General features: G+C 47.1%; 1 protein-coding gene and 1 pseudogene across 2 annotated transcripts in view; one reads left to right on the plus strand and one right to left on the minus strand.

Annotated features, from left to right (window-relative positions):
- The window catches only part of LOC146009536 (uncharacterized), a 783,885-nt gene that overhangs the window by 314,564 nt on the left and 441,966 nt on the right, over positions 1 to 27,355 (plus strand).
- On the minus strand, positions 406 to 26,359 carry LOC146010084 (uncharacterized; annotated as a pseudogene). The gene is made up of 6 exons (XR_014444721.1): positions 25,957 to 26,359; positions 13,853 to 13,994; positions 8,582 to 8,973; positions 5,882 to 5,979; positions 5,623 to 5,758; positions 406 to 2,606 (listed from the first exon to the last, which is right to left on the minus strand). The product of XR_014444721.1 is annotated as an uncharacterized LOC146010084 (transcript).

Consider the following 27,355-nt stretch of genomic DNA (forward strand, 5'->3'; position numbering starts at 1 on the left):
GCAGCATCTAAAAAGAAGCTGTAAGCGCTGCACAGGGAGGCCAGACAGTCTCCCCTGTGCACAGTGAGCTGACAGGACGCGCTTCTGTCAGCTCCTGCTGCGCTAGCAGTGTGAGGATTCACTAATGAGAATCCTCACACTGTGCCTACCTAGCTAGTGTAAAAGTTAATAAAATAATAAAAACCCTAACTAACTCTAATCCTTCGGCTGCTCCCGCAGCCCTTTAGAATAGCACCCACTCCAGTGGGCACCTAACACAAACTGAGGAGTCTGGGATGCAGAAGGGAGGAGCCTACCCTCCAAAAGCTTTAGGATAGGTGCCTGGCTCCTGCGGACCCTCCTACATCCCAATGTTGAGCTGTGTCACCAGGACCATTGAAAGAGAAATATAATGACAAACACTGAAACAATTGCACTCCAACACCAACTTGTAACATATATAATAATGCTTTACTTGAAAGATAGTAAAAGACAGCTGGATTACATGTATTGCAAATGGAAACTTAACACATAATAAGATATAATAAGACTAATTCCTTAATAAAAAACCTAACTCAAGTACAGATGACGGGGACAAAATCAGCCAACACCTCAGGAATAATTACCTGCACCCCCAGCTTCAATCACGTGGCCTCTGAACGGCTTCTTCAACTGCCTAGCCACACCCACTTTGTGCCCAATATTTATACTTTATTCAGTTCCGTTATTCCATGATTCATATGGGCTAAGATTGTGATTGGTCAGGTCTGTATTGTATTAATGATGCTTTATTTATTCACCCGTCATCTAGGTCTGGTTACTGGGCAGAAATATTGTGGCCTCCTAGACCTGAAGGCCTTGGGGTCTACGCATGCGTACCCCCATTCTCTGGTTAGTTCCCATTACTGTTGACTGGTAGTCGGTCCTCGTCTTCTGTACTGTCAGTATTACATTCTTAAACTTATAAAATCAAAACAATTCTCTACAAGAAATCCCCTTTTCCGCAGTGTTCTGAATCCTCACGCCATCTTGGAATGTTTTTTTGCAGGTCATAGCTAGACAAGATGGATACTTCATTTGACAAACACGAGCTGCTTAGCGCAAAGGGTAGGCCTTATACGCCGTGGGTAGTGCCTTGTGCAACAAGCCATGCCACTTGCAGCGATAACAACAGTATTTGATAAATGGAGTGGTATAAAAGCATAGAATCATAGATGCATTTTTTTTTCGGTTTTAACAGTATTCATGAGTAATTTTATTATTTACATTAAAAAAGCACATTTCGAATAGAGTTGCACCCTGTTGAGTGTCTGTCATGAGTGAAATCTCTGATGTATAACAAGATTTGATTTAGTTGTAAAACATTTCCCACACTCAAAACATGAAACGTTTCTCTCCTGTGTGACTTCTCTCATGTGTAACAAGTCCTGATTTCTGTGTAAAACATTTCCCACACTCAGAACATGAAAAAGGCTTCTCACCTGTGTGAGTTCTCTCATGTGTAACAAGAGCTGATTTCTGTGTAAAACATTTCCTGCTCTCAGAACATGAAAATGGTTTATCTCCTGTGTGAGTTCTCTCATGTGTAACAAGATGTGATTTACGTGTATAACAGTTCCCACACTCAGAACATGAAAAAGGCTTATCACCTGTGTGAGTTCTCTGATGTGTTAATTGAGCCGATTTCTGTATAAAACATTTCCCACACTCAGAACATGAAAATGGTTTCTCGCCTGTGTGAGTTCTCTCATGGTGAACAAGTTCACATTTACGTGTAAAACAGTTCCCACACTCAGAACATGAAAAAGGCTTCTCACCTGTGTGAGTTCTCTGATGTGTAAATAGAGCAAATTTCTGTGTAAAACATTTCCCACACTCAGAACATGAAAATGGTTTCTCGCCTGTGTGAGTTATGTGATGAGTAGCAAGAGATGATTTCTGTGTAAAACATTTACCACACTCAGAACATGAAAATGGTTTATCGCCTCTGTGAATTCTCTGATGTGTATCAAGAGCGGATTTATGTGTTAAACATTTCCCACACTCAGAACATGTAAATTGTGTATCGCCTGTGTGAGTTCTCTGATGTGAAGTAAGAACTGATTTCTGTGTAAAACATTTCCCACACTCAGAACATGAAAATGGCTTCTCACCTGTGTGAGTTCTCTTATGTGTAACAAGATGTGATTTACGTGTAAAACATTTCCCACACTCAGAACATGAAAATGGCTTCTCACCTGTGTGAGTTCTCTCATGTATAACAAGATGGGATTTACGTGTAAAACATTTCCCACACTCAGAACATGAAAAAGGCTTCCCACCTGTGTGAATCCTCTGATGTTTTGCAAAGTGGTACTGACTTGATAAACATTTTCCACACTCGGAGCACTGAAATACTGAATCACGTCTATGACCTGTACTGTGTGTCACATTGCCTGAATTACAAGGAGGACACCCGTCATGGTGAGACGGACCAGGTGATGCATCTGCACTGTACAGTACTGGCCGTGTAATGATGGGCACAGGATGGTCTCCTGTAACAGCTTGTGTAATGTTCTTCTCTTCTATTTTATCATCTGGAAACAGACTGAGATGTCCCCCAAAGGTGTTCCTGCTTGTGCGTCCATCTGTGGGAAACACATAAATCACATTGGGGACATTATTATATAAGTAACTGAATCAATACCAATATGCTACAACCACTGTACATACGTATCACTGTGAAGACTAAGCCACAGATGGCGTGGCTACATTGGGCAACTCCACCCAACATGGAGACCAGGACATAGGGCCAGACTCTGAGTCTGTAGGATCTTTGTGCACGGGCACCGATGGCCGGTATCTGCATACATCACATTCTCTGACTCTCTAATGTGTGACTACTGCTGCTGCAGCCTCTTCCCCCAGGCCTGCTGATTGGTGAGAGGTAACTGCAGAAGCAGCCAATCCCCTCCGCCTGCGTGGGACACCAGGTGGCTGACACACTACGTTTAGGTCGACAGTGACAAAAAGCCAACACAAGCAAAGTGTCAACAGCAATGGTCACCATGAGGTTTCCATACTTTCCCAGCCACGTGGAGCGGCCACAGTATGGCGACCCATGTGCTCAGGTGTCAGCATTGACGCCAAAACACCTGAAAAATGAGATTGATGTCTTACCTGACCAATCCCTTTCTTTGAGATCCATAGGATGTTGGATGTAGGGTTGGAGTAGCAGCCTGGCACCACACGGGTTAAACCTTTTGCCTCTGGGCAGCTCAGGCTCCTCCTCCCCTATGCCCCGCACAAGGCAGGAGGAAGGAAGGATGAGGAAACACACAGCAGCTCTGGGACACCGGAGACCCACACATACGTATCCACACAACAGACGGACAACATGACAGAACCCGTAACTGAAGCAGGTGCAGCAGGGAGGGAAGTGCCTGAATCACCGGCCAATCAGCTCTTGACTGCTAAATTACAGGCTGGGTTTTAAAAGGGACATTTAGGAGCTGATTGGCCCGTGATAAAGTACCAGGCACTTTATCACTTCTCTCTTATCACTGCTTCATACATCTAACCCCAGAGTCTGTGAGATGTTAACAGAGGAAAAAAGAAGGGATTGGTGTGTATTGCGCTGCTGACCACAAATAAATTTAAGGGGATATACTCCAAAAAAATCAAACTAAATAAATAAATTTAAGACCAACGTGCAAAAATGATGTGGACACACTGCTTTAAAAAAGTATAAATTTTATATATTAAATACATCAAATATTATAAGACAAACAATTAATGAAAATAAACATGAAAAAATAAAAAATAATAACTAAAAATAATTAATAGATAAAAACACAATAAGTACACTATAAGTACGTTATGACAGGATAATCAATAACAATCCTTAATTGGATAGGGAATGGACGTTATTAGCTTGGGGGTGCACCGCTGTAGATAAATAACGCAAGTGGTTAGGAGTCAGATGGTAAACAAGAAAAAAATGCTGTTATATTGTTATTGGAATGATGGTTAGTATAATGCAGTCCAATGGGGGTTATTGTTTGTGAGGATGAAGTTAGTAGTTGGTAACAGTCATTTGGGCATATGAAATGCAGTAGAAATAGAGCACGACTGGGCTCCACGCCAGTACAATATGAATAGCAGTTTAAGTAGGCAGCACTGGGATGCAGGGATTTTAACCGGTTAGCTCACCCTGTCACAGTAACGGCTAGTGCAGTCTGGTGGTTGCTCCGTTCCCGGGGTGCGGGTTGCCGCCGGTGATTCTCCTCTGTGGGTCACCTTAGTATCGGTGCCGGCGGTTAGCAATTTCTTTCCCCGTCATACGGAGCGTCCAAAGTGTGCAGACGCTTGGTTCTCAGTGGTAGCGCTGAAAAGCTGTGTACAGCGTGGTGTCTCCTGTAGCAGCGGGCAGCCTCTAACGTCTCAGAATAGTGACGTCAACGCGTTTCGTCTCCTACGTAGTCTGGAGACTTTTTCAAGATTTTTGGAGTGATTTTTTTGGAGTATATCCCCTTAAATTTATTTGTGGTCAGCAGCGCAATACACACCAATCCCTTCTTTTTTCCTCTGTTAGCATTAATTTTGTGGGTATAGGCAATTCCCACAGGTGTGATCTGCAGCAGCTGCCACTTATGTGCTAATTCAATTAAATTTTGATCGTGAGCGCTGGGGTTCCTGCTGGCTGTATTTTGGGCTCATCCCCAAATCTACAACCTGCAAGGACACATTTTTTTCCTCTGTGAGATGTTAGTTTTATACTGTTGGCTGATCGCACCCAGTGATAGGATGTGAGACGCGTACCCCCCACCTGTCCCGATATGCCAGAGAGGTGGGTTATGTCTTATTCATACTGCATAGGTGCATGCGGCATAGAAAGGGGATATAACGGGGGCAAGAGAGGAATTAGGGGCAGCCTAGGGCACTGTCAGTGCTAGGCAAAACCCCTGCATGTGACATGTCCCATCCGTGAGTCAGGCACAGGTGTCCTCGATGTCACCATGCCCAGATATCCCCCTCAGTAATGCAGGATCTGTCCTTTATGTGGTCCCGATAAGTTAATACCAATTTTGCGTGGAATGAAGGTGGAGACTGGTCAGATCTCTGGGCTGGTAACACACAGTGACATGATGTGAGGGGAGAGCAGGAGTATAATAGGGGCTGATGGCTCCTGATGTATGAGATACACCAGAGAGTGCGGGGAGGAGACTGGTCAGATCTCTGGGCTGGTAACACACAGTGACATGATGTGAGGGGGAGAGCAGGAGTATAATAGGGGCTGATGGCTCCTGATGTATGAGATACACCAGAGTGTGTGGGGAGGAGACTGGTCAGATCTCTGGGCTGGTAACACACAGTGACATGATGTGAGGGGGAGAGCAGGAGTATAATAGGGGCTGATGGCTCCTGATGTATGAGATACACCAGAGAGTGTGGGGAGGAGACTGGTCAGATCTCTGGGCTGGTAACACACAGTGACATGATGTGATGGGAGAGCAGGAGTATAATAGGGGCTAATAGGTCCTGACTCCCCCACGAGGCAGATGCATTGTCCTCATTAGTTTGGTCTGACAGAGGAGGGTGTAGGATAAGAGAAAGCTGTATTGGCAGAACAATGAAAATATGTAATAAGTGATTATTCCTCACCTGTGCTGATATCTGTAGGGATTTCCTCCTTCTTGCACTGCTGATCAACCCTCATATATGTGTCTTCTGTGTCTGTATCTTCTTCCTTTTCTGTCACATAAGACTCTTCTACCTTAATATCAGACAAATCTTCACTCTGAACCGAAAAAAAAAATTACTTTAGGAATGACTGACTTTTTAACAAATACACACACACCCGATGCAAGTCATATAGTGACAGTCACTTTGGTCTATTGAAGAGACCCTAAATCCCACCTACCTGATCCTCCTGTGGGGTCCTGTGAGTCTCCTCTGTACAGTGCTCGGAATACAGAGGACGGGGACATCTCTCTGGGGTATCTCTGTTACTGGGCCCATCTGTAGGAGACACACAGTGACTGAGGACATGGTATATATGTGATTATCCTGGGAATACAGAGGACGGGGACATCTCTCTGGGGTATCTCTGTTACTGGGCCCATCTGTAGGAGACACGCAGTGACTGAGGACATGGTATATATGTGATTATCCTGGGAATACAGAGGGCGGGGACATCTCTCTGGGGTATCTCTGTTACTGGCCCATCTGTAGGAGACACGCAGTGACTGAGGACATTGTATATATGTGATTATCCTGGGAATACAGAGGACGGGGACATCTCTCTGGGGTATCTCTGTTACTGGGCCCATCTGTAGGAGACACGCAGTGACTGAGGACATGGTATATATGTGATTATCCTGGGAATACAGAGGGCGGGGACATCTCTCTGGGGTATCTCTGTTACTGGCCCATCTGTAGGAGACACGCAGTGACTGAGGACATTGTATATATGTGATTATCCTGGGAATACAGAGGACGGGGACATCTCTCTGGGGTATCTCTGTTACTGGGCCCATCTGTAGGAGACACGCAGTGACTGAGGACATTGTATATATGTGATTATCCTGGGAATACAGAGGACGGGGACATCTCTCTGGGGTATTCCTGTTACTGGGCCCATCTGTAGGAGACACACAGTGACTGAGGACATGGTATATATGTGATTATCCTGGGAATACAGAGGACGGGGACATCTCTCTGGGGTATCTCTGTTACTGGGCCCATCTGTAGGAGACACGCAGTGACTGAGGACATGGTATATATGTGATTATCCTGGGAATACAGAGGACGGGGACATCTCTCTGGGGTATTCCTGTTACTGGGCCCATCTGTAGGAGACACACAGTGACTGAGGACATGGTATATATGTGATTATCCTGGGAATACAGAGGACGGGGACATCTCTCTGGGGTATCTCTGTTACTGGGCCCATCTGTAGGAGACACGCAGTGACTGAGGACATTGTATATATGTGATTATCCTGGGAATACAGAGGACGGGGACATCTCTCTGGGGTATCTCTGTTACTGGGCCCATCTGTAGGAGGCACACAGTGACTGAGGACATGGTATATATGTGATTATCCTGGGAATACAGAGGACGGGGACATCTCTCTGGGGTATCTCTGTTACTGGGCCCATCTGTAGGAGACACGCAGTGACTGAGGACATGGTATATGTGTGATTATCCTGGGAATACAGAGGACGGGGACATCTCTCTGGGGTATCTCTGTTACTGGGCCCATCTGTAGGAGACACGCAGTGACTGAGGACATTGTATATATGTGATTATCCTGGGAATACAGAGGACGGGGACATCTCTCTGGGGTATCTCTGTTACTGGGCCCATCTGTAGGAGACACGCAGTGACTGAGGACATGGTATATATGTGATTATCCTGGGAATACAGAGGACGGGGACATCTCTCTGGGGTATCTCTGTTACTGGCCCCATCTGTAGGAGACACACAGTGACTGAGGACATGGTATATATGTGATTATCCTGGGAATACAGAGGATGGGGACATCTCTCTGGGATATCTCGGTTACTGGGCCCATCTGCAGTAGACACGCAGTGACTGAGGACATGGTATATATGTCATTATCCTGGGAATACAGAGGACGGGGACATCTCTCTGGGGGATCTCTGTTACTGGGCCCATCTGTAGGAGACACGCAGTGACTGAGGACATGGTATATATGTGATTATCCTGGGAATACAGAGGATGAGGAAATCTCTCTGGGGTATCTCTGTTACTGGGCCCATCTGTAGGAGACACACAGTGACTGAGGACATTGTATATGTGATTATCCTGGGAATACAGAGGACAGGGACATCTCTCTGGGGTATCTCTGTTACTGGCCCATCTGTAGGAGACACGCAGTGACTGAGGACTTGGTATATATGTGATTATCCTGGGAATACAGAGGACGGGGACATCTCTCTGGGGTATCTCTGTTACTGGGCCCATCTGTAGGAGACACGCAGTGACCGAGGACTTGGTATATATGTGATTATCCTGGGAATACAGAGGACGGGGACATCTCTCTGGGGTATCTCTGTTACTGGGCCCAACTGTAGGAGACACGCAGTGACTGAGGACTTGGTATATATGTGATTATCCTGGGAATACAGAGGACGGGGACATCTCTCTGGGGTATCTCTGTTACTGGCCCCATCTGTAGGAGACACACAGTGACTGAGGACATGGTATATATGTGATTATCCTGGGAATACAGAGGACGGGGACATCTCTCTGGGGTATTCCTGTTACTGGGCCCATCTGTAGGAGACACACAGTGACTGAGGACATGGTATATATGTGATTATCCTGGGAATACAGAGGACGGGGACATCTCTGGGGTATTCCTGTTACTGGCCCCATCTGTAGGAGACACACAGTGACTGAGGACATGGTATATATGTGATTATCCTGGGAATACAGAGGACGGGGACATCTCTCTGGGGCATCTCTGTTACTGGGCCCATCTGTAGGAGACACGCAGTGACTGAATACTGTACATGTGTGATTAGCAGATGTGTGTATATAGGGGCCCTCATACCTGCTCTACCCTGTACAATAAAATGAAGTCTCTTCTTACCCAGTGATATGAGGGTCCGGTGATTTTCTATCATTATTTCCTTGTACAGACCCTTGTGTCCCTCTATATACTCCCACTCCTCCATGGAGAGATAGACAGCGACATCCTGACACCTTATAGGAACCTGACACACAGTGATACAGTCATCACCCAGTCACATCCCCCGTGTTACTGTATAATGCCCCATTCCCAGCAGTCACCTCTCCAGTCAGCAGCTGGATGATCTTGTTGGTGAGTTCCAGGATCTTCTGCTCCTTGTCTCTCCCATGTATCAGTGAGGGAGATGGAGGCAGCATGATGGGGCTCTGGGTCCTCTTCTGTCCTCCTGACACACAGGGACGGCTACTGGATGTCTCGTGCTCACCGGATGTCTTATTCACTACTGTGTAACCCTGTGTATTCGAAAAATATACTATCACTGCATACACTCCCAGTTATGACTCTAGTGATGTCACTGTGATACTCATAAGATGCACCAATCAGGTCACTGTGTAATATATCAGTGATGTTAATGACACTCTCAGGTCTCCCCAGTCATGTCTTTGTACAGAGCAGGATTAACAGGGGAGCGACGTGGGGCGTGGCTTGGCCGGCACTGGAAGCGGGCACGGGGAGTATGAGCTCCGTCTAAATCCTGTACTTACATCCTGCCCCGGGCCCCGCAAACGAATTATACATACCCCTGTTGCCTCTGGAGACGCTCCTGTATCTCCTGCGCTCAGGGCCGGTGCAAGGCACCGGAGCGCCCCAGGCGAGTCGGGGTGGGGGCGGGAGGGAGGGTGGTACCTGTGTAGAAAAATTGCTGCCCCGGTGTCCCTGCAGTGCTGGGGTGGTCAGGGGTGTCCGTGCCGTAGGGGTACCGGCGGGGTCCCTGTAGTGAATAGCAAATAACTAGCGCTTCCCGCGCCGCCGCGCGCATAGCGCTAGTTATTTGCTATTCACTACAGGGACCCCGCCGGCCGCAGCCAGCTTTATACACATGACGGCGCTGCAGGTACCCCTACGGCACGGACACCCCTGACCGCCCCAGCACTGCAGGGACGCCGGGGCAGCAATTTTTTTTTACAGTTCGCTGGGGGTGAGGGTCGAACTGCCGCCCTCCAGGTGCCGGCGCCCTAGGCAAATGCCTAGAGCTGCCTAGTGGTGGCGCCGGCCCTGCCTGCGCTGCCCGCAGCTCTACTGGACGGCTTGAGGAGTCCTGGATCGGCGAAGACTGCTGTGCCCCGTGCATCTGCTTCGAGCGCGGGCGCCATCTTGAATCCTCCAGTGGTTTGAGGTCCAGGTGCCCGACTGTGCTACTGTCACTGCCTGGTCGACTGGATTGGTAGGGGACGCCCGGTGACTCTCCGGAGTTTAGCGGGAGAGAGTGGGAGCTGTCTCCCTGGGGACACGCCGCTTGGCCGCACGGAGGGGCTGGAGTCCTACTGCTTGCCTGTCTCCAGAGCTGCGAAGCTTATATAGTCCTTCTTCTCTGCTGGGCCCGGCAGGTACTTCTGCCTTATACCTACAAGAATCTACAAAGGGACTCTCTATATATATTTATAAATCTCCTCCGACCACATATCTGACAAGTACTCCTGACTTTGACTGTTAAATCCTACATCCTCTGATCTATTCCGAATGAGCAGGATGGAGGGGGCACTGTGCCAGATCCTGCAGGCTATTGCTTCCTCTACGGACAGGCTCATCACCAAGCTTAATAATCTGCAGCAATGTGCCGTTTCTACTCCCTACATTAATGCCACTTTTACTATGGTGCCAGAAGTCATTACACCTTTGAGTTATGACACCACAACCAAGCATGGCTTCTACCACCCGGGATAAACACCCACAAGATCCTGTTTCAATAATTGAAAACTTACCTACAATTCTGCCTTACTGTTCTATATTCGTGGATGCTTACCCAGGATTGTCCCGCCTTCCTACAATATATTTAACATCAATTTGGAATAGCTCACACTCCTATAATGGAACCTATCCGGCTTCTCCTCTAGCTGCTGGCATTGACACTGACTCATGGCCTTATACTTTCCTGGTTTTATAAAATGGCCAGATTGATAACATACACCACATTTTGATTCGAGATGTCTCTTGCTGTTCACTATATGTTTTATAATTTTTGATGTATGCCAGACGATATCTCTCTGTCTAATTAGGGCCGCAGGCTTATAGCCCTCCATATATTTTAATCTTTTAATATCCTGTGTCACTGTTATTTCTTGGGGGGGGCGATAAGTTAGCATAGTTAACTGGGGGGGGCACAGTTAAGGGAACCAGGTACACCTCAGTTGGGGCCGGGTAGTACAGGGTGGGGGGTTATAGGGGTGGGTTGTTTTGGTCGTTTGGGGAGGGAGGTTTGTTTTGGCTTAATATACAAATATTGGGCGGACTTATTTAGCTACTATAGATATTGCTGGCATATCACTACAGACACTACAGACCACCCGAGAGAAGGGAGACTTTGTTATTTATATGTGTACATTTTAAGCGCAAACATTTCCCTATTTTCCCTGTGATGCCCGTACAAAGCTTACCCGAGTGGGGCCCTCGGGTATCTCCACATCCTGTACTGTTTTTAAAGGAGCGCGACTGAATGGGACACTCTGCTTAAAATCTCCTCTTTTAATCACCACCATGATGTATATGCCTAGCTATGTGATATTGTCTGATATATTTACCACCTATGTTATATATGTATATGGGGGGGGGGGGGGTGTTTGTTTGTTATTCAAAAAAATTGAATAAAAGTTATTGAATTAAAAAAAAGGTACTTGTTTCCTAGCACGGCCACACCGATTTACATCGGGGTGGTCGTGTCGGAAAAATCGACGCGACCGACCCGATTTTTTGATTGAATGAAATGTAAATCGGGTCCCTGGGACCCGATTTTACACTGGATTCAATGTGAAATATTCCCTAGACCCCCAAATTTTATGACATAAACCCCACCCCACTATAGACGCCAACCCGAAGCGTGGCGAGCGCAGCGAGCCCGCGAGGGGCGGCGGTGAGCGTCCTCCGACCTTTTCATTCCCCTACTATCCACGTCGGCGTGGAGTTGAGAATAGAATAGTGTGGCGAGCGCAGCGAGCCACCGAGCCCGAAGCGTGGCGAGCCCCGCGAGGGGACGCGTATACCTGTGAATACGCGTCCCCTCGCCACGCTTCGGGTTCGGTGGCTCGCTGCGCTCGCCACACTATTCTATTCTCAACTCCACTCCGACGTGGATAGTAGGGGAATAAAAAGGTCGGAGGACGCGCACCGCCGCCGCTCGCCACGCTTCGGGTTGGCGTCTATCGTGGGGTGACGACGGGGACATCTATAATGTGAAATGGGTCATATTGGCCCATTTCACATTTTTTTAAAGGTGATCAAGTCCATCTCATCTTGTGCCATTATAATGGCACAAGACCGACGCGATCCTCACGATTTCAATGTTAAAAAATATTTTAACATTGAAGCCTATGGCAAAATCGGGGGCATCGCGACGGTCGCGTCCGGACCAATGTTAATGGTCCCGGCCGACGCGATGCACCCGATTTTGTACCTTTGCCGGCAAAATGGACCTGATTTCAAAGGAAATCGGGTTCATCGTGTGGATCGTGTACCTTAACTTAAAGGTACACGATCCACACGATTGTGGCCGTGCTAGGAAACAAGTACCAAAAAAAAAAACAGGGGAGCGACGTGTAGTCACCAAGGGACACCCAGGATGTGTCTGATCCACCGATTGCAGAGAGCAGGTGTGCAGCGAATCCTTCCCCGTCCCCAGTCTGCCACTGCGTGGTATAATGATTATACTGGGCACTGTGACATTATCTGCATAATGGGGGCAGCATGTGGCAAAATCTAATTTATTAGTAGTGTCTCACACACACACACAAACCTTAATCCAACACTGTCTCTTTAGTGATGTCAGCGTGACACTCCCAGATCCCCTCACCTCCCCAGTCACGTCCCTGTATTATTACTATAGATATAAGTGATGTCAGCGTGACACTCCCAGATCCCCTCACCTCCCCAGTCACGTCCCTGTATTATTACTATAGATATAAGTGATGTCACAGTGACGCTCACAGATCCCCTCACCTCCCCAGTCACGTCCCTTTATTATTACTATAGATATAAGTGATGTCACAGTGACGCTCCCAGATCCCCTCACCTCCCCAGTCACGTCCCTGTATTATTACTATAGATATAGGTGATGTCACAGTGACGCTCCCAGATCCCCTCACCTCCCCAGTCACGTCCCTGTATTATTACTATAGATATAAGTGATGTCACAGTGACGCTCCCAGATCCCCTCACCTCCCCAGTCACGTCCCTGTATTATTACTATAGATATAAGTGATGTCACAGTGACGCTCACAGATCCCCTCAGCTCCCCAGTCATGTCCCTGTATTATTACTATAGATATAAGTGATGTCACAGTGATGCTCCCAGACCCATCCCTGTATTATTACTATAGATATAAGTGATGTCACAGTGACACTCCCAGATCCCCTCACCTCCCCAGTCACGTCCCTGTATTATTACTATAGGTATAAGTGATGTCACTGTGACGCTCCCAGATCCCCTCACCTCCCTGTATTATTACTATAGATATATGTGATGTCACAGTGACACTCTCTGTATTATTACTATAGATATAAGTGATGTCACTGTGACGCTCCCAGATCCCCTCACCTCCCCAGTCACGTCCCTGTATTATTACTATAGATATAAGTGACGTCACAGTGACACTCCCAGATCCCCTCACCTCCCCAGTCACGTCCCTGTATTATTACTATAGATATAAGTGACGTCACAGTGATGCTTCCAGATCCCCTCGCCTCGCCAGTCATGTCCCTGTATTATTACTATAGATATAAGTGATGTCACAGTGACTCTCCCAGATCCCCTCACCTCCCCAGTCACGCCCCTGTATTATTACTATAGATATAAGTGATGTCACAGTGACTCTCCCAGATCCCCTCACCTCCCCAGTCACGCCCCTGTATTATTACTATAGATATAAGTGATGTCACAGTGACGCTCCCAGATCACCTCACCTCCCCAGTCACGTCCCTGTATTATTACTATAGATATATGTGATGTCACAGTGACGCTCCCAGATCCCCTCACCTCCCCATTCACGTCCCTGTATTATTACTATAGATATAGGTGATGTCACAGTGATGCTCCCAGACCCCCTCACCTCCCCAGTCACATCCCTGTATTATTACTATAGATGTAAGTGATGTCACAGTGACACTCCCAGATCTCCTCACCTCCCCAGTCAGCAGGTAGATGATCTCCAGGGTGAGATTTAGAATCCTCTCAGTCATGTGACTCTGGTCCTTGTCCATCCTCAGGGAATCAGTGACGTGTCTCATCCTCATGTGATGTCTAGTTTCCTTACCACTGCGTTGTCTAGGAGTAAACATAATACATACAATAAACACCACACATTACACATGTAACATATTAGGTAAATGTAAGAGAAAAATCAAAAGCAGCCTCTAATATTACTGCAATTATTTATATATATAGTCAAGTGGGTAGCACTCCCAAATCAAATCCTTCCTTGATCCGGTGCCAGCCAGGGAGACCGTAACCAGTTCCCAACACAATCGTAAAAGAATAGGCAGCACCCAGAAACGAAATAAATGCACAAAACAAAACAGCAGCTGTATGATCAAACGTTTTTCAATGTTTTTAACATTGTCATCAGGATGTGTGCGCTATGCCAAGTAATCCAACTTTATTAGGGTGCCAAACATTTAACTAAAGAATGAAAAGAAACACTATTCAGTTCTTGACCTTGTTGGTAACTATGGACGTGTGCAGTTTATACACGTCATTCCCACAATATCAGGGCATTAGGACTATGAAAGCTTTTCTGGAGCAACGTAACATCCATTGGACCAAACACTGTTCCTGCAGTTGCTTAATGTGACCTTGATAAAGGAACTATATCATGTACAATGGGACATTTTATGAACAAATCAAAGGGTGCGCGATGGGGAGCAACATGGTACTAAGCTTTGCAAATATATTGAATACATTTTGTACATGATAACTCAGTTGATCCTCACTTTTCATCGTAGCCCCCATCCCTTTCCACCCATATGTGGGCCAATGATTGACGAGTCGGCCAAACTTGTTGGAGAAGAAAGCTGGTGGTTGTTGTCGACACCAGGACCGAACGGCAGCTTTCACCTCGTCGTCAGAGTTGAAGTGTTGACCCTTAAGGTGCTCTTTCATCTTTGGGAAGAGATGAAAGTCCCAGGGAGAAAGGTTCGACTGTACGACGGGTGTGGCAGAACCTCTTTTATCTGCAGGTGCTGCAACCCTCTTCCCAAAGCTGAAACCTTAAGGGTCAACACTTCAACTCTGACAATGATGTGAAAGCTGCCAGTCGTTCCTGGTGTCGACAACAACCGCCGTCGTCAATAGTGCACTACATAGAGGATAAACTGGAGTCATGTACAAAAATAAGTGTTAAAATGGTTTCACACATAAAAAAGTATAGCAATGGGGGCATTACTGTTCACTCCAGCCTCGTACTACTGTGGAAACTGCAATACTCCACTTCGAGCGCAGTAGTCCAGAGGGCAACCAAGGCCTTGTGGCCGATAATTAAGAGTGTTGGGGTCCCTGAGAGATCACACAGGGTCTGACAACTGCCTTCATTGTCCAGTCAGAGGTTCTATGATTGACAGCCGGCCAGAAATGAAGAGATAACGCACACAGAGTATCTCAGCAGACCTTTCTGATCTGAAGATTATTACCAAAAAGCGTGGAAAGCCGTCCACGTCAGTGCTCATTAACATATTGATGTTAATAAACAAGTAGTAATTGTTCCATGTCCTTCTAGTTCCCATAACTTTAGATGTCCTCCTTCACATTCCACAACACTGTCTACAGATTGCAGTTGCAATATCTAGTTTGTGCGTATCTTCTGGCCTTGGTTCATCGAATTGCGAACCTTGGAAACAATGGAGCTGGTAGGATCTGAGCCACACTGAATTAGACTCCCCACGATCAACCCGAAGCGTGGCGAGCGCAGCGTGCCCGCGAGGGGCGGTGGTACGCGTCCTCCGACCTTTTCATACCCCCACTATCCACGTCGGCGTGGAGTTGAGAATAGAAAGTGTGGCGAGCGAGCCACCGAGCCCGAAGCGTGGCGAGCAGACGCAGATATCTGTGAAGCCCGCGAGGGGACGCGGATACCTGTGAAGGTATCTGCGTCCCCTCGCGGGGCTTGCCACGCTGCGTTTGCCACACTTTCTATTCTCAACTCCCCGCCGACGTGGATAGTGGGGGTATGAAAAGGTCGGAGGACGCGTACCGCCGCCGTTCGCCACGCTTCGGGATGACGTTGATCGTGGGGTGGCGTTAACAATTGGGGGGGCCATTTCACACTTCAGGGTGGCTATTTGGGGTCTGTGGGCCATTTAACATTGTTACTTATGTGAAATCGGGTCAATTGGGCCATTTAACATTGTTCCCTATGTAAATCGCGGGAATCGCGTCGGTCGCATCGCATGCGTTTTTTTGGCCGCATGCGATGCGACTGACGCGATTTACCTTTTACCATTCATTTCTATGTGCAATCGCGGGCATCGCATCGGTCGCATCGCATGCCATTATAATGGCATGCGATGTACATGCGATGCCCGCGATGGGCGCCGTTCTAGGTAACAAGTACCCACCTTTTACTGATAATCTACGGGGATAGGTGAGGATAATAGCCTATACCTGCATTGTGCTGATCCTTGACCATTGTCAATATGTGGGAGTGCATATTTCCTATACAGACTATTAGAGGGTCAAGGGATACTTTTACCCAGCAACAAGACCAGACGTACGATGTGTTACACAAGGGGCCGAAATATAAGGGATATAGTGGTTCACACTGATATCACCAACTGTGAAAGTACCACAGTAACAGCTACGATATTCCTAACAAAACAAGTGTTCTACTTGCAAGAATATAGTAGTCTGCAAAATAAATATATACTTGCTCCAAGTTAATATAGTATTTATCAATTAAGGTTGTACTATATTTACTTCATTAGTAGAGATGTGCAGGTTCTCATTTACTCTGATTTAAAAGCAGGATCTTATTGGCTATCCCAAATCACATGACAGCTGATAGCCAATAAGATTCTGATTTGACATCAGAGTAAATCAGAACCGGCACATCTCTATTAGGCATGTAGAGGCACTTAAGATTATATTGGTCTGATATATTCGGATATTAAGTAGCTAGATCTCCCATCTCTCAGCCCCCATGCCTCTCCAAGCTGCTTGAGAGACATGCCTATTCTCACCTCACACACTTTCTTAACTCTCACACCAGATTAGAACCACTCGATAGAGACAGCACCGACGAAAGTAGTAAATGATCTGGCCACTGCTAGATCTAAAGGCCATTTCTCACTTCTTATACTTCTAGATCTCTCGGCTGCCTCTTGACACTGTTGACCACTCTCTCCTCATAAAAAACACTGCACTCCCTAGGTCTAAATGATACAGCTCTTTCCTGGTTCTCATCCTACCTATCTGCTCGCTCTATCAATGTACACTTCTCTGATATCACCTTCATTACCTCTGTCTGTCGGAGTTCTGCAAGGCTCAGTCTTAGGTCCTCTGCTTTTCTCAATCTATACCTCATCTCTTGGCAAACTAATCAGCTCTTTCACAATCCAGTATCACATGAATGCGGATGACACTCAAATCTATCTATCAATCCCAGAGTTGTCACCAGTGGTCTTGGGCCATGTCTCTGAATGCCTCGCAGCCATCTCTGTCCTATTCAGTGTAGTGTCCCTTCAGCACGGCAATGGCAGATTATCCAGTGTAATGTATAGCAGAACAGTGACCGTGACTGTCTGTACGGAGCTTTACGAAGAAAGCGTACTCAGTCAGAATGTTTACGCAGTCAGCGTAGTCAGTCAGAGGTGAAGGTGAAGTGAATGTGACTGCAGCTGTATTTCTGAAGCTCCTTGTTCAAATTTATTTGGAATGGCTACTGAACCACTGACAATATTTTACCTGCCGTAGATGGAGGAGGAGTCTGTGGCATTTTTGCAAGAGCACCATTTCCTGCCACTGACACAAACCTGTCTCAATGGCCTCCCAATGCTTTTGAGCATAAAGGAGTGTATGTGGCACTGCCACATTAAAACATGCAGAAAGAAGGTCGGTCTCTGTGCGGCACATTGGTTTCACGGCTGTCGCATCACGTTTCTAAACCTTCTGCGTTTTATAAAGCATTTCATTTTGTGAGCGACACCTGAAGTTGTCAAACAAAACCACCATTTGGTATAACAATTTGATGCGTGGGGCCAGACACCTTGGTTTGATGTGATTGAAAAATTGAGAAGGGGGATGGAGGAAATCGGCCTAGTTTGACAATGGGTAATAAGGACAATGGGTAATAAGGCATTCTCCAATCAACAAAATTAACTATTGATATATCATATTATTATATACGGTTGTGGAGGTGCTCCCGGGGAGTAAGGTAAATGTATGCAAGGAAAGGATATCCAAGAGAGGATATCAAGAAGTCTCCCGGGTGGGGCACAGCCTTCTATCAACAAAATTATTACTGGTAAGATTTATTATTTATTATTTTAAAATTGATCCTAGAAAATTGGATCAAAAGAACATCAGACAGAGACAAACAACAAATATACATAAATGAATTGGAGAAAGCAGTGACGTATAGCTTTCTAAAGTGTCTGTTGATCTGTAGAAGAACAAATACTTGTATATATTACCTCAATTGATCAATAAGCGGTCTCTGAATTGTATTCAAAATATTACAGACACAAATGCCTCAAATAGCCATCAAGTCATTTCTTTGAAGTAATGAAGTAGCAATTTACATGACATTGTATCATTAAGTGCCCCCTGTTAGTAACAACAAAGTATCTCTCGCCTACTATGTGTTGCTAATAGATGTAACATGAAAATCATCTATCTCGCTGCTTAAATGTAGACTGAAGATGTAAATAGTTTGTGAATAATTTAGACAAGATAGCAGGTAAAGGTTAGTCTAAAGCAGCCCATACACGGTCCGTTTAACGGATCCGTTTGGGACTTAATTAGTACACATCGGATCGGATTCCTAGTGCATGCACTGCAATCCGATCCGATGTGTACCTAGTACAAACAGTATGTGCAGCACATACTTTTTGTACCGTACTATGTGATGCGCGGGAGCGCGCATCGCATAGTACAGAACGGAGCCATACACAACGGACCTAGTGTTCCCGCAAGGCTGTTTTAGCGGGGCCCCGCTAAAACAGCCTGGTGCCTGCCCGACTCCTTGCACGGGGAAGCCCAGCGCCGCCTTAGACGGCGATGCCCGGCGCTTCCCCGGCAATAAGGCACCTTCCCCCTGTGGTGACAGCATCCTCGGCGCGGCCGGGTCCGCCCACTTTAGTGACGCCGGCGGCCCGGCCCGCCCACTTTAGTGACGCCGCCGAGCGGGCCCGCCCACTTTAGTGACGACGCCGGGCGGACCCGCCCACTTTAGTGACGCCGGCGGCCCGGCCCGCCCACTTTAGTGATGCGCCCGGCCCGCCCACTTTAGTGACGCCGGCGGTCAGGGACCGCCCACAAGTGTGCCGTCTGCTGCCCGGCACAATTTCTAGAGTGAACACTAGGACCGTGTATGGGCTCCTTTAGGATAAATAAAATACTTGAGTTTGTAGTGCTAAGGGAGTGGCTGCTGCCTGTGCATGTGACAAATGTCAGTGAATGCACAGTTGAGCGGACCCCGAGAGCGTCACAAGTGTATGAATTAAAGAAAAGAGAAGGTTTCTGCTGTTGCCAGCGGTAACCTACTTGGCTCTGTTGTGCATAGGACAGCGCAGAGTCAAGGTTTAGGGCCCAACACATAGTAGGTGAGTGACAGGGGGCACTTAATGATACAATATCATGTAAATTGCTACTTCACTACTCCAAAGAAATGACTTGATGGCTGTTTGAGGCATTTGTGTCTGTAATATTTTGAATACAATTCAGAGACCGCTTATTGATCAATTGAGGTAATATATACAAGAATTTGTTCCTCTACAGATCAACAGACACTTTAGAAAGCTATACGTCACTGCTTTCTCCAATTCATTTATGTATATTTGTTGTTTGTCTCTGTCTGATGTTCTTTTGATCCAATTTTCTAGGATCAATTTTAAAATAATAAATAATAAATCTTACCAGTAATAATTTTGTTGATAGAAGGCTGTGCCCCACCCGGGAGACTTCTTGATATCCTCTCTTGGATATCCTTCCCTTGGTTTGATGTCCCAGCCCCAACGCTGGATTGGCGGACCCGGAAAAATTGTAGAGGTGGACAAAAGTCTATTTGTCCAGCGCAAGAACCATGTTGCATGCGTCCTACCTCAGCAGTGGCTCTTTCGTGGCATATTCCATGAGACAGGTGAAAGTTTCGGAACACCAGTGGCCAGCTGTGACGCCAGCACCCTAATGTCCGCCATCCAGACGCATATTGAACCGGGTACCAACATATACTCAGACTGTGGGCACACGTACAACACACAGCAACTTGAGCAGGCCGGGTACCGTCATGCGCGCGTCAACCACCGCTACAATTTCGTGGACCCATACACTGGGGTTCATACCCAAAAATATTAAAAGGCTCTGGGGCTCATGCAAGTGGAGGAACAAGAGACAGAGTGTACTGTGCACAAATACCTTGACTCCTACCTGCAGGAGTTTATATGGTGTAGAGGATGTTTTCCTGCACATTTTATACGCACTAACTCTGGTCTCAACAACCGACAAACCAGCGGACACAAATGTTGACGCAGCTGTGAAGCGCGTCCTCCGATGCGGTTCCTGCATCTGCCAGTGCACCAGACCCTGTGGGCGCTGGCAGCTTTACTCGTTACTTTACTCTACGTAGTTCTGACTACGCCAACTACGTTGCACACAGTGATATTTATTTATTTATTACCAGTTATTTATATAGCGCACACATATTCTGCAGCGCTTTACAGAGAATATTTGTACATACACATCAGTCCCTGCACCAGTGGAGCTTACAATCTATATTCCCTACCACATGTACACACACACAGGCATTCTAGGATTAATTTGTTGGGAGCCAATTAACCTACCGGTATAATTTTGGATTGTGGGAGGAAACCGGAGGAAACCCACGCAAGTACGGGGAGAATATACAAACTCCACACGGTTAGGCCCACGGTGGTAATCGAACCCATGACCTCAGTGCTATACCCATTACACCGTCCGTACTGCCCCGTATATATGACACATGGTGGGAATCTAACCCATGACCTCAGCGCTGTGAGGCAGTAATATAACCATGACACCATCCGTGCTGCCCCGTATATATAACACATGGTGGGGATAGAACCCATGACCTCAGTGCTGTGAGGCAGTAATGTAACCATTACACCATCCATACTGCCCCGTATATATAACACATGGTGGGGATAGAACCCATGACCTCAGCGCTGTGAGGCAGTAATATAACCATTACACCATCCGTACTGCCCCGTATATATAACACATGGTGGGGATAGAACCCATGACCTCAGCGCTGTGAGGCAGTAATATAACCATTACACCATCCGTACTGCCCCGTATATATAACACATGGTGGGAATAGAACCCATGACCTCAGTGCTGTGAGGCAGTAATATAACCATTACACCATCCGTACTGCCCCGTATATATAACACATGGTGGGGATAGAACCCATGACCTCAGTGCTGTGAGGCAGTAATGTAACCATTACACCGTCCGTACTGCCCCGTATATATAACACATGGTGGGGATAGAACCCATGACCTCAGTGCTGTGAGGCAGTAATGTAACCATTACACCATCCATACTGCCCGTATATATAACACATGGTGGGGATAGAACCCATGACCTCAGCGCTGTGAGGCAGTAATACTAACCACTACACTGTCAGTACTGCTCCGTATATATAACACATGGTGGGGATAGAACCCATGACCTCAGCGCTGTGAGGCAGTAATGCTAACCATTACACCGTCCGTACTGCCCCGTATATATAACACATGGTGGGAATCGAACCCATGACCTCAGTGCTGTGAGGCAGTAATGTAACCATGACACCATCCGTGCTGCCCCGTATATATATAACACATGGTGGGGATAGAACCCATGACCTCAGCGCTGTGAGGCAGTAATGCTAACCATTACACCGTCCGTGCTGCCCCGTATATATAACACATGGTGGGAATAGAAACCATGACGTGCGTCATGCCCCATTTATATAACACATGGTGGGGATAGAACCCATGACCTCAGTGCTGTGAGGCAGTAATGCTAACCATGACACCATCCGTGCTGCCCCGTATATATAACACATGGTGGGGATAGAACCCATGACCTCAGTGCTGTGAGGCAGTAATGTAACCATTACACCGTCCGTACTGCCCCATATATATAACACATGGTGGGGATAGAACCCATGACCTCAGCGCTGTGAGGCAGTAATGCTAACCATTACACCGTCCGTACTGCCCCGTATATATAACACATGGTGGGGATAGAACCCATGACCTCAGCGCTGTGAGGCAGTAATGCTAACCATTACACCATCCATAGTGCCCCGTATATATAACACATGGTGGGGATAGAACCCATGACCTCAGCGCTGTGAGGCAGTAATGCTAACCATTACACCATCCGTACTGCTCCGTATATATAACACATGGTGGGGATAGAACCCATGACCTCAGTGCTGTGAGACAGTAATGTAACCATTACACCGTCCGTACTGCCCCGTATATATAACACATGGTGGGAATAGAACCCATGACCTCAGTGCTGTGAGGCAGTAATGCTAACCATGACACCATCCGTGCTGCCCCGTATATATAACACATGGTGGGGATAGAACCCATGACCTCAGTGCTGTGAGGCAGTAATGTAACCATTACACCGTCCGTACTGCCCCGTATATATAACACATGGTGGGGATAGAACCCATGACCTCAGCGCTGTGAGGCAGTAATGCTAACCATTACACCGTCCGTGCTGCCCCGTATATATAACACATGGTGGGAATAGAAACCATGACGTGCGTCATGCCCCATATATATAACACATGGTGGGGATAGAACCCATGACCTCAGTGCTGTGAGGCAGTAATGCTAACCATTACACCGTCCGTACTGCCCCGTATATATAACACATGGTGGGAATAGAAACCATGACGTGCGTCATGCCCCATATATATAACACATGGTGGGGATAGAACCCATGACCTCAGTGCTGTGAGGCAGTAATGCTAACCATTACACCGTCCGTACTGCCCCGTATATATATATAACACATGGTGGGAATCTAACCCATGAACTTAGTGCTGTGAGGCAGTAATGCTATAACCATTACACCGTCTGTACTGCCCCGTATATATATATAAAACATGGTGGGAATCTAACCCATGAACTTAGTGCTGTGAGGCAGTAATGCTATAACCATTACACCATCCGTACTGCCCAGTATATATAACACATGGTGGGAATAGAACCCATGACCTCAGTGCTGTGAGGCAGTAATGCTATAACCATTACACCATCCGTACTGCCCCGTATATATAACACATGGTGGGAATAGAACCCATGACCTCAGTGCTGTGAGGCAGTAATGCTAACCATTACACCAGAGGCAGAACTCTAGTAGGCAATGGAGTCATCTGCCGCCGGGCTCCTGCTCCCAAGGGGGCACCTCTCCTCCCCATGCAAGTATAAATCAGTTATTTAAAAGCCAACAACATTGCTTCCGTGGCTGAGTTCTGAGAAATATATGTGTTATCTATCTATATTTCTTAACAGAAATATATATTTTATATAAGGTTTTATTGGGTTGTGTTGTGTATATGCGTGTGTATGTGTGTGTGTGTGTGGGGGGGCACCAATATATATCTTGCCTCCGGGCATCTGGAACGAACTTACGCCACTGCATTACACCATTCGTGCTGCCCATATACAAGTACCAATAGTTCTACTCACATATAAAGCTATTAACCATACTGCACCAGCATATATCTCTTCACTTATCACAAAATATCTCCCATCTCGACCACTCCGCTCTGCACAAGATCTGCGTCTCTCTCCTGCACGGATCACTAGCTCCCACTCACTGTTACAGGACTTTCATCGGGCTGCTCCCACCCTATGGAATGCCCTTTCACGCACAATAAGACTCTCCACTAGCCTCCAAACTTTCAAGCATTCCCTGAAAACTCAAATTTAGGTACCACCCACATAACCCTCTGAGGCACTTATGTATTATATAGTTCTTTCTGGACTTGTAACTTGGTGGGACTGCGATGCTATTACTGGTGCCTGTCCTTGTGTTTCCCTCCTATTTCCCTATAGTTTGTAAGCTTGCAGCAGGGCCCTCCTACCTCCAATTCTTGTTACCCAGTTTGTTTTTTCAGTGTTGTCAACAGTTGTAAAGCATAAGAGCAGGGGTGAATAGACGCTGTGCAGGCAGAGGGGCTGGGGACATGACCAGATGCTCACCATTGGTCACCAATATCTTTCAGTGCCTACATCATCTAGTCTGTATGCACCTGAAGACATCAGAGACCAGTGACCCTGACAGAGTATAATAATAATAATAGGGGAATGCACTATTAGTAATGCTCTCGGGATGCAGTTAGAATCCCGACGGTCAAAATCCTGACCGCCGAAATCCCGACACTTTCTCCCTCTATGGGTGTCCACAACACCCATAGAGGGAGAATAAATTAGTGTGCCGAGAGTAGCCAACCCGCAAGGGGGGGTGATCCACGTCCCCCCCTTGTCTGGATTTCGGCAGTCGGGATTCCGTGTGTCGGGATATAGAACGCCGGGATTTAGTACCAATCCCATGCTCTCGTACAATTTGGGGTATATAAAAATGAGTATTAGTATATATTTGGGTCAATTACAGGCACTTTCACAAATTCTTACAACAACAACCGATTACTCCTACCAGCAAGGCTAAAAAACCCACTCATATAGCACCCCAATAACCCTCTCCGATACCTTGTAACCCCGTTTGGCAATTTTGTTTAGCCCAAAACGAACATCTCATTATGGGCTAATTAAAAACTTAAAAATGCCTAAACTGTGTACTGGGGTGCTCTCCGGTGGGGGACCAGGACCAAGTCACATAATTTATGGTCAGTGTAAGAAGCCAAGTGCTAGTGGCTTCCAATCATAAACTATGAGGACAAACAGAAACAAATCTTGTCCCTCACCACATAACTGGTCACATAAACACAATTTACTTCATGGAATATATTTTTTTAAAATAAATGACTCAATAAGGAACATTTGGCCTGGGGGGGGGGGCACGGAAACAATTCTGATACTCTAGGGTGCCGTGATTCGAAAAATATGGAAACCACGCTCTAACTAGTCATTAAGGGGGGTGTCCACGGGGGTTCTGGACCAAGTCCCAACATTTATGCCCCAAAATAAGGATTCTCTCCAACTCTTCACCTGCTGAGTAGATGAAGAGAAATTTGTGATAACCCCTATGGAGAATTATCGCATGTGTATAACAGGATAGCCGCCATAAAGTCGTGAAAATGGATAATCGCACCTAATAGCATATCCCCCATACTATAATAAACTACAGCCTGCTCCCCCTGTATAGCAGTAACAGGACGCCACGGGCCGCTGCCCCCTGTATAACGGGATGCCACAGGCCGCTGCCCCCTGTATAACGGGACGCCACAGGCCGCTGCCCCCTGTATAACGGGACGCCACAGGCCGCTGCCCCTGTATAACGCAGACTTGCCTACTTTTTAAAACTAGTTTCAGGGAGATTACAGTTGGTAATTGAATTTTGCACAGCAACCCATTGAGGGGGCATGTCATGCTCCTCCCAAAGGGCGTGTCTAGTTTCATATATGGAAAGATTGTGAAAAGAATTTGTGAACGAGGCACTTAGAAGCGTGGCTGTGTACTGCTACATCTGAGAGGAATCTTTTAAAATGCCTTATAGCCAAATGTAGATGATCCCCAAAGCAGTTAGTAAGAGATACTATACTTGGTAAATTGCTGGGAAATGGTGCAGATAACAGGACACCACAGGCTGCTCCCCCTGTATAACAGGACACCACAGACCACTCTTCCTGTATAACAGGACACCACAGGCCGCTCTTCCTGTATAACAGGACACCACAGGCCGCTCTTCCTGTTTAACAGGACACCACAGGCCGCTCCCCCTGTATAACAGGGCACCACAGGCCGCTCTTCCTGTTTAACAGGACACCACAGGCCGCTCCCCCTGTATAACAGGGCACCACATGCTGCTCCCCCTGTATAATAACACCAGGGCAGCACAATACCATCACCTGCTGCCAGATCCAGCAATGTCTTCTATCGGTCCAACGTTATATTCCACGCGGGGATTGGTCTTCGGGAAAATGGCCGCCGCTCCTTCTCACAGTGGATAATTGCTATTTAGACTTACTAGTCATATATACAGCATGGAATTTAGACAGCTACCATATATCTGCAGCCGCGGGGGAGTCTGGGAGTTGAGTACGAACCACAAGAAAATGGACGCCGCTCCATGACGACACTGGGAGATCACTGACGGACTGGTAATTGTCCTGTGTGGACGTAAAGAGACTGAATTATGTGACGTGAGGTCACCGGTTGCTGATAGATTTCGTGCAGTATATAAAACTAGTAGTAAGGCTCCATAACAACTGTCCTCTGTGTGAGGGAGCGGCGGCCATTTTCCCGAAGACCAATCCCCGCGTTCATTGGCTGCAGCATCTCGGCTCCCTGCTGGGGCAGCGCTGCTGATCTTACCTGAGGCCTCTCACTTCCAGCAGCCACGGTGATTAAGTTACGGGGGACCGAGAGAAGACATTGCTGTATCTGGCAGCAGGTGATGGTATTGTGCTGCCCTGGTGTTATTATACAGGGGAAGCAGCCTGTGCTGTCCTGTTATACAGGGGGAGCGGCTTTTGGTGTCCTGTTATACAGGGGGAGCGGCCTGTGGTGTTATTATACAGAGGGAGCAGCCTGTGGTGTTCTGTTATACAGGGGGAGCGGCCTGCGGTGTCCTGTTGTACAGGGGGGCGACCTACTGTGTCCTGTTGTACAGGGAGAGTGGCTTGTGGTGTCTTGTTATACAGTGGGAGCGGCCTGTGGCGCCCTGTTATACAGGGGGGAGCGGCCTGTGGCATCCCGTTATACAGGGGGAGCAGCCTGTTATACAGGAGGAGCGGCCTGTGGTGTCTTGTTATACAAGGGTGGTGTCTTGTTATACTGGAGGAGCGGCCTGTGGTGTCTTGATGTACAGAGGGAGAGGGCTGTGGCATCCTGTTATACAGGGGGGGGAGCGGCATGTGGCGCCATGTTATACGGGGCAGCGGCCTGTGGCGTCCTGTTATACAGGGCGGGGGAGCAGCCTGTGCCGTCCCTTTATACAGGGGGAGCAGCCTGTTATACAGGAGGAGTGGCCTGTGGTGTCATGTTATACAAGGGTGGTGTCTTGTTATACAGGAGGAGCGGCCTGTGGTGTCTTGCTGTACAGAGGGAGTGGGCTGTGGCATTCTGTCATACAGAAGTAGCTGCCTGTGGTGTCCTTTTATACAGATGTAGTGGCCTGCGATGTACTGTTCTAAATGCTTTGCAGGGGGAGCAGCCTCTTGTGTTCTTTTATTAATGTTAAAGAAGTGTGTGTTTTTGTTATACAGAGTGATGGGATGAGTCTAATATACCATAACCCATCACATC

Source organism: Crinia signifera, chromosome 6 (assembly GCF_055691185.1).
Source record: "Crinia signifera chromosome 6, ASM5569118v1, whole genome shotgun sequence".
Classification (NCBI taxonomy): Eukaryota; Metazoa; Chordata; class Amphibia; order Anura; family Myobatrachidae; genus Crinia; species Crinia signifera.